The 12,344-nt window shown below is 38.7% G+C and overlaps 1 long non-coding RNA gene across 1 annotated transcript; it reads left to right on the forward strand.

Moving 5' to 3' along the window:
- Nucleotides 1-5,258: 5,258 nt before the first annotated feature.
- LOC134095874 (uncharacterized) lies at nt 5,259-6,340 on the forward strand. The gene is made up of 3 exons (XR_009940635.1): nt 5,259-5,487; nt 5,705-5,840; nt 6,112-6,340. It is a non-coding gene; the product is annotated as an uncharacterized LOC134095874 (long non-coding RNA).
- The last annotated feature ends 6,004 nt before the right edge of the window (nt 6,341-12,344 follow it).

Here is a 12,344-nt window from a genome sequence, read left to right on the forward strand (position 1 = left end):
GAGAGGTCCACTACCTTGGTTACGTCATTGGAGGTGGGGTCATACGTCCACAGGTGGAGAAGGTCGAAGCCATCTGGAGCTGTATGCCGCCAACAACTAAAACGAAGGTGAGAGCCTTTTTAGGCTTGGTTGGATGGTACAGACGTTTCATTGCTAACTTCTCTGAGCGATCATCTCCCCTTTCTGAGCTCACCAGGGTAATGGCGCCAAATCGAATAGTCTGGACTGAGCAGTGTGAGGTGGCGTTCCAGGACCTGAAGGGGGCAGTCTGCAGTGACTCTGTTTTGCTGAGCCCGGACTTTGAAAACCCTTTCATTGTACAGACGGATGCGTCTGGAGTAGGCCTGGGTGCAGTCCTGCTACAGGAGGAGGACGGACAGCGGAGGCCAGTTGCATTCATCAGCCGGAAGCTGTTCGACTGGGAGAGGCGGTATGCAGCTGTGGAGTTGGAGATCCTAGCCATCAAGTGGGCACTTGACTCCCTCCGTTACTACACTGTAAAAAATGGCTGTGAAATTCACAGTTATTTACAGGAAATTTCACAGTAGCACTACTGTATATGCTTTTTACAGTAGAATGTTGTAAAATTTACAGTAACGCCCCTACAATTACAGTAGTCCAAGTGTTACTGTAAACATTACAGTAGTCAAAGCACTACTGTAAAACAAACACAGTATAGACACTCTAGTACTGTAAATAGTAAAGTAAACTACTGTATTTTTTCTTTTCAACAATTGGCCAGTAAGTTACTGTAAATACAACTGAAATCACAGTATTTAATTGGTTTTCATTTTACAGTGAATGCATAAAATACTGTAAATGGAAATGCGGTACCTTTACTGTAAAAAGTATTCACAGTAACTTGTTGGCAACAATTGGGCAGTAAGTTACTGTAAAACTACTGAAATCACAGTATTTAATTGGTTTTCATTTCACAGTGAATACATAAAATACTGTAAATGGAAATGCGGTATCTCTACTGTAAACTACAATTACAGTAGTAAGTGTTACCTTAGAAATTACAGTAGTCAAAACACTACTGTAAACAAATCACAATATAGCCACTAGTAGCCTAGGCTACTGTAAATAGTTAAGTAAACTAGCCTACTGTGTTTTCCCTTTTTTAATCTTATATTTCTTTTAACTCATAATGACATACCAGAGACGGTTGAGAAAGTCAATTTGATGTCAAGAATTAAGGCTTTGATCACACTATTGAGCAAGCATAACACATTTCAGCCTAATAATTTTCCACGATTGTTTTTAACGGCTGCTTATCGCCTCTTGATAAGCGCATGCGCACACGCAGTAATTCCCATCCCCCACCCCTGACTTTTCAACTCCAGCCAGAGTGAGTGACTTCACTTCAACCGTCACTTTTCAATCATGAATCTGACTGCAATTTTCAACTCTGTACAAACATCATATTCAAGGTAAGAATTACAGTACTTTTGTATGCCAATTGAAAACGGGAATTTATTAGAAATGTATTGTTTTCACATTGAAATGTCAACCAAAGCCATTATTGTCATGTTAGAATCAGCATAGCACATATCGATAGCTAGAACTAGCGAGCTAACGTCGCTAGCGTTAGCGATGTTAGCTGTTAATGTTAACTTTTCCAGTAACTAACTTAACCATCATGTGGGATTTTTCGAATGATAGTCAATATTATATCTAGCAATAATTCAGTCTGATATGTCGTTATGAATGTAGAGTTTTAGTTTGAATGAAATATCAGACGCAAGTAGCTTAGCTTAAAGTGGCTGTTACCATGCAGGCTGAAGGCTGAAGTTAGCTAGCAGACAGACACAGGTGAAAGTTGTTAACGTTAGCAGCTAGTTAGCAGAGGTGTGGACTCGAGTCATGTGACTTGGACTCGAGTCAGACTCGAGTCATGAATTTGATGACTTTAGACTCGACTTGACAAAATATAAAAAGACTTGCAACTCGACTTGGACTTTAACATCAATGACTCGGACTTTCACTTGGACTTGCGCCTATTGACTTGTAAAGACTTGCTACTTCCCATAAAAAAAACGAAAGACAAAAAGATAAAATGTAGACACGGACTGATCTATCTATATTTATGTGTGTGCGCCTGTGCGTGAGACAATGCGCATATTCGGCACAAAATCCAATCAAATCACTTACTGTAGCCTAGATTGTTTTGATTCGACAGCGGCCAACCACGCGGAACAAGCTAGACAACACGCAGGGCCAGACAACGGACGTGAATGCGCCAGCAAAATGATACCTAAGATTATTTCGTTAATTCGTTTGCCTACGAAAATTACGTGGAGACCAACAAGAAACGAATGACTGTGTAGGACTTGTTAAATTCCTCCCAGCTTCATCCTAGCCTGCTTTTTGACATATGCCTGGTAAACCAAACTGATATCCTACCCTACTGATTCTGTTGTCTAATTGATGGATTTAACCACGATTAGGATTAGGCTTTTAAAAGGTGGAACATTTTCACCTCAAACATGCGCTGTATCATATAGCCACGTGCGTCTTTTTGTGTACATTCACATTAAATCCATTCCACTAACATTATCAGGAGGAGAATAGGCTACCATAACGTTTTAACGTGGGCAGCCGTGGTGTGCTGGTTAGCGCATCGGGCTTGTAACCGGAGGGTTGCCGGTTTGATCCCCGACCAGTCCACCACGGCTGAAGTGCCCTTGAGCAAGGCACCTAACCCCTCACTGCTCCCCGAGCGCCGCTGGTTGGGCAGGCAGCTCACTGCTCTGGGTTGTGTGATTCACCTCACTGTGTGTTCACTAATTCGGTTAAATTGGGTTAAATGCAGAGAACTGAATTTCCCTCACGGGATCAAAAAAGTATATATTCTATTCTATTCTATTCTTATTTTGAGCACTGGTTGTTACTCATTGGATACATATCAAACTCCATGTCATGGTAGAGTAAGTTAAGCACCCACCCAATTAAACATGACCAAGGAAAAAGTGAACGGGACAACAATGCCATGCCACGGTAACCTACCTAAATCATAGAAGTTAACATTGCAAGATATTTTCTATGACATCAGAAATATTTTCTTTACCTTGTCAGTTTTTTGAACATTCATTTTATTTAATGAAAACATATATCCTTGAACTATGCGTGACTATTATTCTAACCGAATGAAACCTAATTACGTTCACGTACTTCTTAAAGTGACAGGCACTCAATTAGACCTACACACCACCCTGTAATATCATTAAAGACAAGTGTAATCAATATGAAGTATTCAAATGACTGAATATTTTTTAGCTATAAGTAATTATGCAGATCCTAAAATACTATAAATTGTTAACAAAATATGTCAAGTTTATGAATTCAAAATATGAAATAGACACAAGACACACCATTTTCTGTGTGTGTGGACTGGAGGTTTGAGCAGAGACTAGGATTGCCACTGCTGTGAGTTATCTGTATCCCCCTTATGGCAATACGGTTTTGCCTACATTTTTGTAATATAATAAACATGGTCACACGTTATAAAACTATTTCAGATTGTGTAGGCCTATCAGTGGTTTCTTAAAGGAGTCCTAGAATTCAAAACCACATTCACCTTGTTCCTGTTGAATTTAGGCTGCGAGCAGTGCCCAAAGGACAACACCAAAGACTTTACCGCGTCCCCCGCCTGCTTTCGTATGCAAATTGGGAAATAGAAACAGCCGTGTTGAAATGCTCCAATCTGAACAGAGCTCAGATAACACGTAATAGGCGCCCATCCCCCTTAAGATACACCCCCTCTCATTTGCATACCTTCGATTAATAATTCTTGTTAAACTGCTCTTACGATGCTAGTATCTAGATATGTGGTCTATGGCAGAGACGTTGTAATGCTAGCGTTATTACAGCTAACTTTGGAGAGTTACTATACTAAGAAATGTACTGATAAAACTTACCAATCTAACACATTCATTCTGTTGGGGAATCTGCTGCACTTCATCTTCGTCAGAACCTTCTGACTCGGTTTATACATGTACGGCTGTATTCCTTATTTAAATCCATTGTTGATAGCTTTATCAAGGACTTTGGCTTTATTTACCAGCAGTAAACGTAGTTTCACTTTGCTCTAGCTTCAGACCGGTGGATTGAGCCAATCAACTTTCAGAACATATCGGCCAATCGACCAATCAGCGCGCATCTCATTTGAATATTCATGAACTTGCTGAGTGGGCAGGAAAAACAAACTGTTTCATTGCAAGGCTTATTTATGACCTTGTATTAGGCGATCTAGCAGTGCTCCTGGGGCGTTTTCAGCCCCACAAATTTACATATGACATTATTTAGGCTCAAAGATCAATTTGTAATGGTCAAAAAATGCGTTCTATGACTCCTTTAACAAATTGAACACATATTTTGACATTTCTGCTAGACAGATTTGCATCTCAATCTCTCCAGCACACACACATTCAATTGACAAAATACCTGTTTCACTCGATTTTTAAAAAGACTCGAAAGGACTCGAAAGTCAGACCGTAGGACTTGGGACTTGACTTGAGACTTGTTGGCCTTTGACTTGGACTTGACTCGGGACTTGCCTGTCTTGACTCGGGACTTGACTCGGGACTTGAGGGCAATGAATTGAGACTAACTTGTGACTTGCCAAACAATGACTTTGTCCCACCTCTGCTAGTTAGTAACATTACTTTGCGAACTCCATGGGGCATGGGTAGTTAACATTAAACTTAATACATGTAGTGTTGATGCATAATATGTAGTGTTGCTATAACTGAAAAGAGGACCAGTAAAACAAATTAATGAAGTAGGCTGATGTGTAAGTTATCTCACCCCTAATTTAGGAACTGTAGTTTTGCATAGTCATGCTCATAGATCCGTCATATAGTGGATGTGAAAGGGGAGCATTTGGGGAATTTCAATTACCAGAAATATCATGCCGATAAGTAAAAGGGATCTTTAGTTTGTGAAGGGTAGTGTTTGGCTAAATGGTATTCATTTTATAGCCTTTATTTGCCCAATGTTTGGTGACTTAAATTGAGGTATGTGTTTATTTAAGATGCATGTGACTGTAGTAGTGCTTCAGTGATGGTCTTTTCATGTTCTGTGTGTTTTGCAATGTATTAATTAATGTAAGCCTCTTTCTGTTCCCTCTGTTAGTAGGTGGTGTGAGGACTGCTGCCCTGAGAACGCTGTGTCAGAGACACTTAGGCTGTGTGCATTTTGGAATGTACCAAATGTGTGTCACTTCCATATGGAAGAAGTTCCAAGCCTGCAAGTGAGTTCACTCACCAAATAGAGACACACGCATATAGCATTTAATATGTGTGCATGTACTGTATTTGTGTCTGTAACTGTTTAGTTTATCCCCTCCTTTCATGTGTCTGTTATGACTTTGTGGGCTCAACTGCCAACAACTGTCCAGGGCGAAGTCGGTCTACCCTAATGGCACTACCTGATGGCACTACCCTGATGATGTCTGTTAGCCATGGCTGCTGCCCTCAACATGGTGTAAGTGTTTGTGTTTTATTTATGTTCATAAATAAACTGATATCAAGAAGTAACATAGATGGTGACAAGGGTGGCAAGGGTGCCTCATGGCAAGGTAATTATCATTTCTATTTCTACATCTGATTGCCTTGCTTATTTTTTAAAGCTATGATTTGTTTTGTATGGCAATTGCTGTTTATTAACAAATTATATGGCAATTGCTGTTTATTCTTTTTAGGAGCCATCCAGAAGTCCCAGCCTGGAGCCAGAGGCTGCTATTGCAAGTCAGATGGGAGATGGCCTACAGTATGTTAGGCATCAGAAAAGTGGTGTTCGCATGAAGGCAGAGTTGCCGCAGGCAATTATGAGATTAGGTATGATATCACATAGACATACTTCTGTTCAGAAGTGTAGGGTCACTTCGAAATGTCCCCTTTCCAAAAAAAAAAAACACTGGACATATCAAAGTGAACTCCCAAACTTTGCTATGGTGGTGTATTGTACACATCTGCATTACTTCTATCTATTGCACCTGACTAGTGTGGGTTTGCTTTTATTTGTCACACAACCGGAGTAGTTTGCATTAATTACTGTATATTCATGAACGGGGTCAATTGTAATGTATGCTTTCTTTCTCTTTTTCAGACACTTGACATTTACTGCGAAAGGTACCATCAGAGCACCTCTCCCTACCCTGCAGGATACCTATACCAGAAGAGTACAACAACGGCCCAAAAGTATTTCAAAAGACATTTCACGCTCTGACCACGGACTGTTTAAACCACTGAGGTCAAGCAGACGTCTCTGTTCCCACGTGGCAGACTGAGGGAACACCCACAAAACAGACTGGGGATGAGTTTCTTTACTCCGCATCCTGTACAAACACAACTCCTTATACTACATTACATAGACTTGCCAGTTGCCATACTGCACTTACACACACTGCGCTTTTAACCCCCTTATCTGTGTCAAATCAGATAAGGTTGTGGTTGTGTTCAAACCATGTCTACTGTTGTCTGTCAACATCCACTTCAGTCATACATTTGAAATGTCTTAAATAAATAACAAAAGTTAAAATTGTTTTATTGTCTGCAGTTAACTGAAATATTTTGGAATATGAGTTATTCTATTAATGATTGCTCATGTAAGTTCAATTGAATTCACAGTATTTAACTGACCTAGCTTTTACAGGGAAACAACCAATACTGTAAATACAACTAAAAAAAAAACAAATCTTAATTTAAAATCAATTGTTTTTCACTTTACAGCGAATACATAAAATACTGTAAATGAAAATGCGGTACCTTTACTGTAAAAAGTATTCACAGTAACTTACTGGCAACAATTGGCCAGTAAGTTACCGTAAATGGAAATACAGCACCTTTACTGTAAAAGGTTTTCACAGTAACTTACTGGCAACAATTGGCCAGTAAGTTACTGTAAATGGAAATACAGTGCCTTAACTGTAAAAGGTATTCACAGTAACTTACTGGCAACAATTGGCCAGTAAGTTACTGTAAATGGAAATACAGCACCTTTACTGTAAAAGGTTTTCACAGTAACTTACTGGCAACAATTGGCCAGTAAGTTACTGTAAATACGACTGAAATCACAGTATTTAATTGTTTTTCATTTTACAGTGAATATATAAATACTGTAAATGGAAATACAGTACCTTTACTGTAAAAGATATTCACAGTAACTTACTGGCCAATTGTTGCCAGTAAGTTACTGTAAATTTTACAGTAAATTTTTTACAGTGTACCTCCTGGGCTACCTTCTGGGGGTAGGGAGTACCCATCATGGAACCCTGCTTGAAGGGGTCATCCCCTTTGTCCTAGGACGACAGGCGTCGTCTGCACAGGAGGGGGTAAATGTAACGGTGCGGTAGCCCGTTACCAGTCTTGCACCACATTATCGCTACAAACACACAGACACCGAACTTCTCACACAGGCAGTTTGTTTGTTTTATACCATCCAAACGTGAGCATGCAGCTGGCAGTCACGGAAGCAACAGTATCTGCAACACAAACACAAAAACACCATCACTAAACTTTCTAAGCTTCAGGAGTTGCCAGCTGAATGTTTAACACTACGGACAAGAAACTAAAACTTAGCTAGCATGAAACAGAGAGCAGTACCGTTTGCGGTGGGATGTTGACTTCCTGATTCGCGTTCGTCAAAGGACCCAACAGTAGCTCTCAAGGGACAAATATTTTTGCAGAGTGAACATCAGCAGCGTGTGTTGCACATTTTTCACGTTGTGTGTGTGTGTGTGTGAAATCAGGTCCAGCTAATTGCCAATCACGACGTCACAAGGGAGTCCCGATCAGAGCCGTCAATTTGCGCATTAAAGCGACCTGGACCTGTGTACGGCCTGTTGGGTGCGCTATGCTGAAGTGCCAGTGTGAGAGGCTGCGCAAATGAAGCCAGAGACGCCATGCCACAGCAGCGCAAAGAATCATGCCGATTAATTTAGCCTTTTTCTTGTTTTCTCCTTTTTGTATTTAGTTTCAAATAAATCTTTTGAAGAGCATTTTTCTTGTCCGCAAGTGAAATTCCACTACAGTGTAAATGTTGCATTGTTGTGTGGGAAGAGGGGTGCTTGTGTAGTTTGACCGGGAATGTATTTTTATTGTGATTGTGAAAGTTGTGGTGTGAATGTCTGGTAACCGGACAAGGGGTGATTGAGGTATAGAGTATTTATTTACAGTATATTTTTGTATTTGTTCTAAATCTGTTTAGGAATAATTGATTATGTGCAATGGGTTGGTTCTGACCAGGGTCTAGAAAACCTGGCGGGAAACCAGATAGCAGAAGACTTGGTTGAGGTGAGCTAGAGAACACCTGTATTTGACCAGAGAAAGAGATTCACATTAAGTGTTATATATAAAGTGATATGTTATTGAATTCATTTTAACTTTGAAAAGTTTAGTTAAGTGTGATAATTAGTTTGATTGATTATTTTTTTTTGGAGTTTTTTTCTTTTTCTTTATTTTGCTTTTTTTCTCTGAGACAACCATCGCCCTGCTTGGGAAGGAAAAAAAAAAAAAAAAAGCAGTTTTGGACCATCAGCATCGCCTCGCTGCTCTGCTTTTCCAGGCTGTAAGGCCAGCCAGGCAACACAAGGTAAATAAGTAACTTTTAAAAATTAAAAACCTAAAACCCAAAAAATGAACTGTGACACCGAGGATGACAAAATGTATGTGGTATGTTGGTCTCAAAAGCCTGCATCAACATAACCAGTCATTTGTGATTTGTACCCCCATGGTAAAAAATATTACACTGCTTCACTTGCCCCCTATCTTCAGATGAGATGTTATGAACTGCACCAAATTCCATGATTAACCCGGCATCCTCTGGGAGTGTGCCAAGTTTTGTGGAATTTCATCCATGGGGCCAACACATTTACATGTATGCGTACATTAACTCATTGGCTGCCAGCCATTTTCAGTGCAGAGCGCTCCATACTGCCAGACGTTTTACAGCATTTTGACTGTTTTTTCAAGATCCACCGAACGGTGAGCTTTATGACTATGTAAACACTGTAGACTCTCTTCTGTCACCGGTTTGTGTCTATCGTTTTCCGTTCTTTAGTAATCGTCAGTAGAATATGGGTTAGTTTGGCTAAAAACACCTGTTTCTGACCAAAAAATGGAGAAAACGATCTTTTTGTGAAAATCAACTTAACGTTAGCGTTTCAGTAGTATGTCAACCACGATTGTACTGTTATCTCGTCAGTCTCGTCAACGTTGCTAGGGACTCTGATGGTCGCTATAGACTCTGAACAGGACGGTAGACTTAGCAAGCTAGCACTAGCAAAGTTGTTGTTAGTCTATACAGCAATATCCAATGTAAATGGATCATACCGTTCACATGTTTTCCATCCTTGATGTAGGAAGTAAGCATATTTATTCCCTGCACCGCGTGCAAACTAGATCCACTGTGGTCGATCTTCAGTGTGTTAGCTTGTTGTATCTCTACATGTGCACTCTGCAGGCAAATACTCTGCAGGCAGATAATCATCCAAATGGCACTGCTGTCATCTAGCGGTTCGGATCACTAGTACAGTCTGTTTACAAGCCTGAAACTCTGCCAGATCTTTCCCAAGCTCACCCATGAGCCCTCCCCATTGAAAAATGCAATTGACGTCTAAAGACGTCAATGGCAGTCAACGTATGTGTCTAAATTGACGTTTAAAGACATCAATGGCAGTTAATGAGTTAAGTACCTGTACACCCATTGGCCTGCAGATGGTGGTGTTGAGCGAAGGGTTGCTGGTTGCTGGATGATACTGTCTCACACATCACACACACACACTTTTCTTTTTGTCAATGACAGGTTTTCTAAGGCCTGTCGATTTATTCTTTTGCACAAACTTCCCTCTGCCTTGAGACTGCTAAACTTATGTTTGTTCATGTGTATGTGTATTTGGACTTCCTCAGGCATAACACTGATGTATTTTTGAGAATTTAATAAAGGTTGCAGTAATTAATTAATTATTTTCCATCATATAATTTAATATCTAAGACCACAACACTTGAGGCATTCAGGTTTGGTCCTACAGTATGTCATATAATGAAATAAATAATGAATAAAAATGCAGATTCTGTTTTTATCAAAAAACAGAATACTATACCACACATTAAACACTTCCACTGTAAAAGTAAGAATGACATAATGATATAGTTTATATCATTATGTGCCCCAAGAATGTGGCAAGTATGGAAGCCCGTTTCCGCCACTTGGTGGAAAAAAACTGGCAGATACTAAGTCATAATTATGAGATGCAAAGTCGTAATTATGAGATAGAAAGTCATAATTATGAGATAAAAAGTCATAATTATGAGATAAAAAGTCATAATTATGAGATAGAAAGTCGTAATTATGAGATAAAAAGTCGAAATTATGAGATAGAATGTCATAATTATGAGATAAAAAGTCATAATTATGAGATAGGAAAGTCGAAATTATGAGATAAAAAGTCATAATTATGAGATAAAAAGTCGAAATTATGAGATAAAAAGTCATAATTATGAGATAAAAAGTCATAATTATGAGTTAAAAAGTCAAAATTATGAGATAAAAAGTCATAATTATGAGATAAAAAGTCGAAATTATGAGATACTTTCTCATAATTATGAGATGGTAAGTCATAATTATGAGATTATAATAAAGTCGTAATTAAGATTATAAAGTCAAAATTTTGACTTTATTGGTTGGTAGCCTGCCTTGACCTCGCATCACTTCCTTCCCGTTCAAAACTGTTGCCGGCAGTGTTGTGCACGTTCACACTCTTCAGTAGCCGGACTACCTAAATCTAACAAGTTAGGATTATTAAAACAATATTTGAGAAGGGAAAGTGGTGCTAAATTTCCATAAACTTTATTCAGTGAACGGGTAAAGCCGTCCGTTTGTAAGCAAAATCAAGAAATACGATCTTTTAGTTCTGTTTACCGTTACCTAGCAACCCCAACAACAAGTGAGTGAATAATTAGTATTCTACTTCTATAACTCAACAGGACGTAGTGCAGCGGGCTAATGATTGGTTCACCATGCCTGAGATGTGGGGTTCGAATCCCAGTTGAACTGCCGTTTTCTTGCATGTCAAAGTACGATCGATTACTTCTTTTTTCTTAGATGACGTTACCTCGCGGCAAATAAGAGTTTGTGCTTTTTGAACCTATAATAAATATATATATTTGACAGGTTCAAAAAGCACAAACTCTTATTTGCCGCGAGGTAACGTCATCTAAGAAAAAAGAAGTAATCGATCGTACTTTGACATGCAAGAAAACGGCAGTTTAACTGGGATTCGAACCCCACATCTCAGGCATGGTAAATCAATCATTAGCCCGCTGCACTACACCCTGTTGGGTTGATGAAGGAGAATACTAATTATTCACTCACTTGTTGTTGGGGTTGCTAGGTAACGGTAAACAGAACTAAAAGATCGTATTTCTTGATTTTGCTTACAAACGGACGGCTTTACCCGTTCACTGAATAAAGTTTATGGAAATTTAGCACCACTTTCCCATCTCAAATATTGTTTTAATAATCCTAACTTGTTAGATTTAGGTAGGCCGGCTACTGAAGAGTGTGAACGTGCGCAACACTGCCGGCAACAGTTTTGAACGGCAAGGAAGTGATGCGAGGTCAAGGCAGGCTACCAACCAATAAAGTCAAAATTTTGACTTTATAATCTTAATTACGACTTTATTATAATCTCATAATTATGACTTACCATCTCATAATTATGAGAAAGTATCTCATAATTTTGACTTTTTATCTCATAATTATGACTTTTTATCTCATAATTATGACTTTTTATCTCATAATTTCGACTTTTTATCTCATAATTATGACTTTCTATCTCATAATTTCGACTTTTTAACTCATAATTATGACTTTTTATCTCATAATTATGACTTTTTATCTCATAATTTCGACTTTTTATCTCATAATTATGACTTTTTATCTCATAATTTCGACTTTCCTATCTCATAATTATGACTTTTTATCTCATAATTATGACTTTCTATCTCATCATTTCGACTTTTTATCTCATAATTACGACTTTCTATCTCATAATTATAACTTTTTATCTCATAATTATGACTTTCTATCTCATAATTACGACTTTGCATCTCATAATTATGACTTAGTATCTGCCAGTTTTTTTCCACCAAGTGGCGGAAACGGGCTTCCATAGGCAAGAGATGTGATATTGCTTTTTTGAATTTACTGTAACCTGTGACTTAATGGAAAAAAGGGCCGTCGGGTTATGGAACATTTAGCAGGAAGTAAAATTGGTAAGTTTCAACTGTACACATCAACACAGTTCAGTAGCTTGCTTCACACATAAGAAGAGGTACACA

The sequence above is a fragment of the Sardina pilchardus genome, chromosome 11 (genome assembly GCF_963854185.1).
Source record: "Sardina pilchardus chromosome 11, fSarPil1.1, whole genome shotgun sequence".
Taxonomy (NCBI): Eukaryota; Metazoa; Chordata; class Actinopteri; order Clupeiformes; family Clupeidae; genus Sardina; species Sardina pilchardus.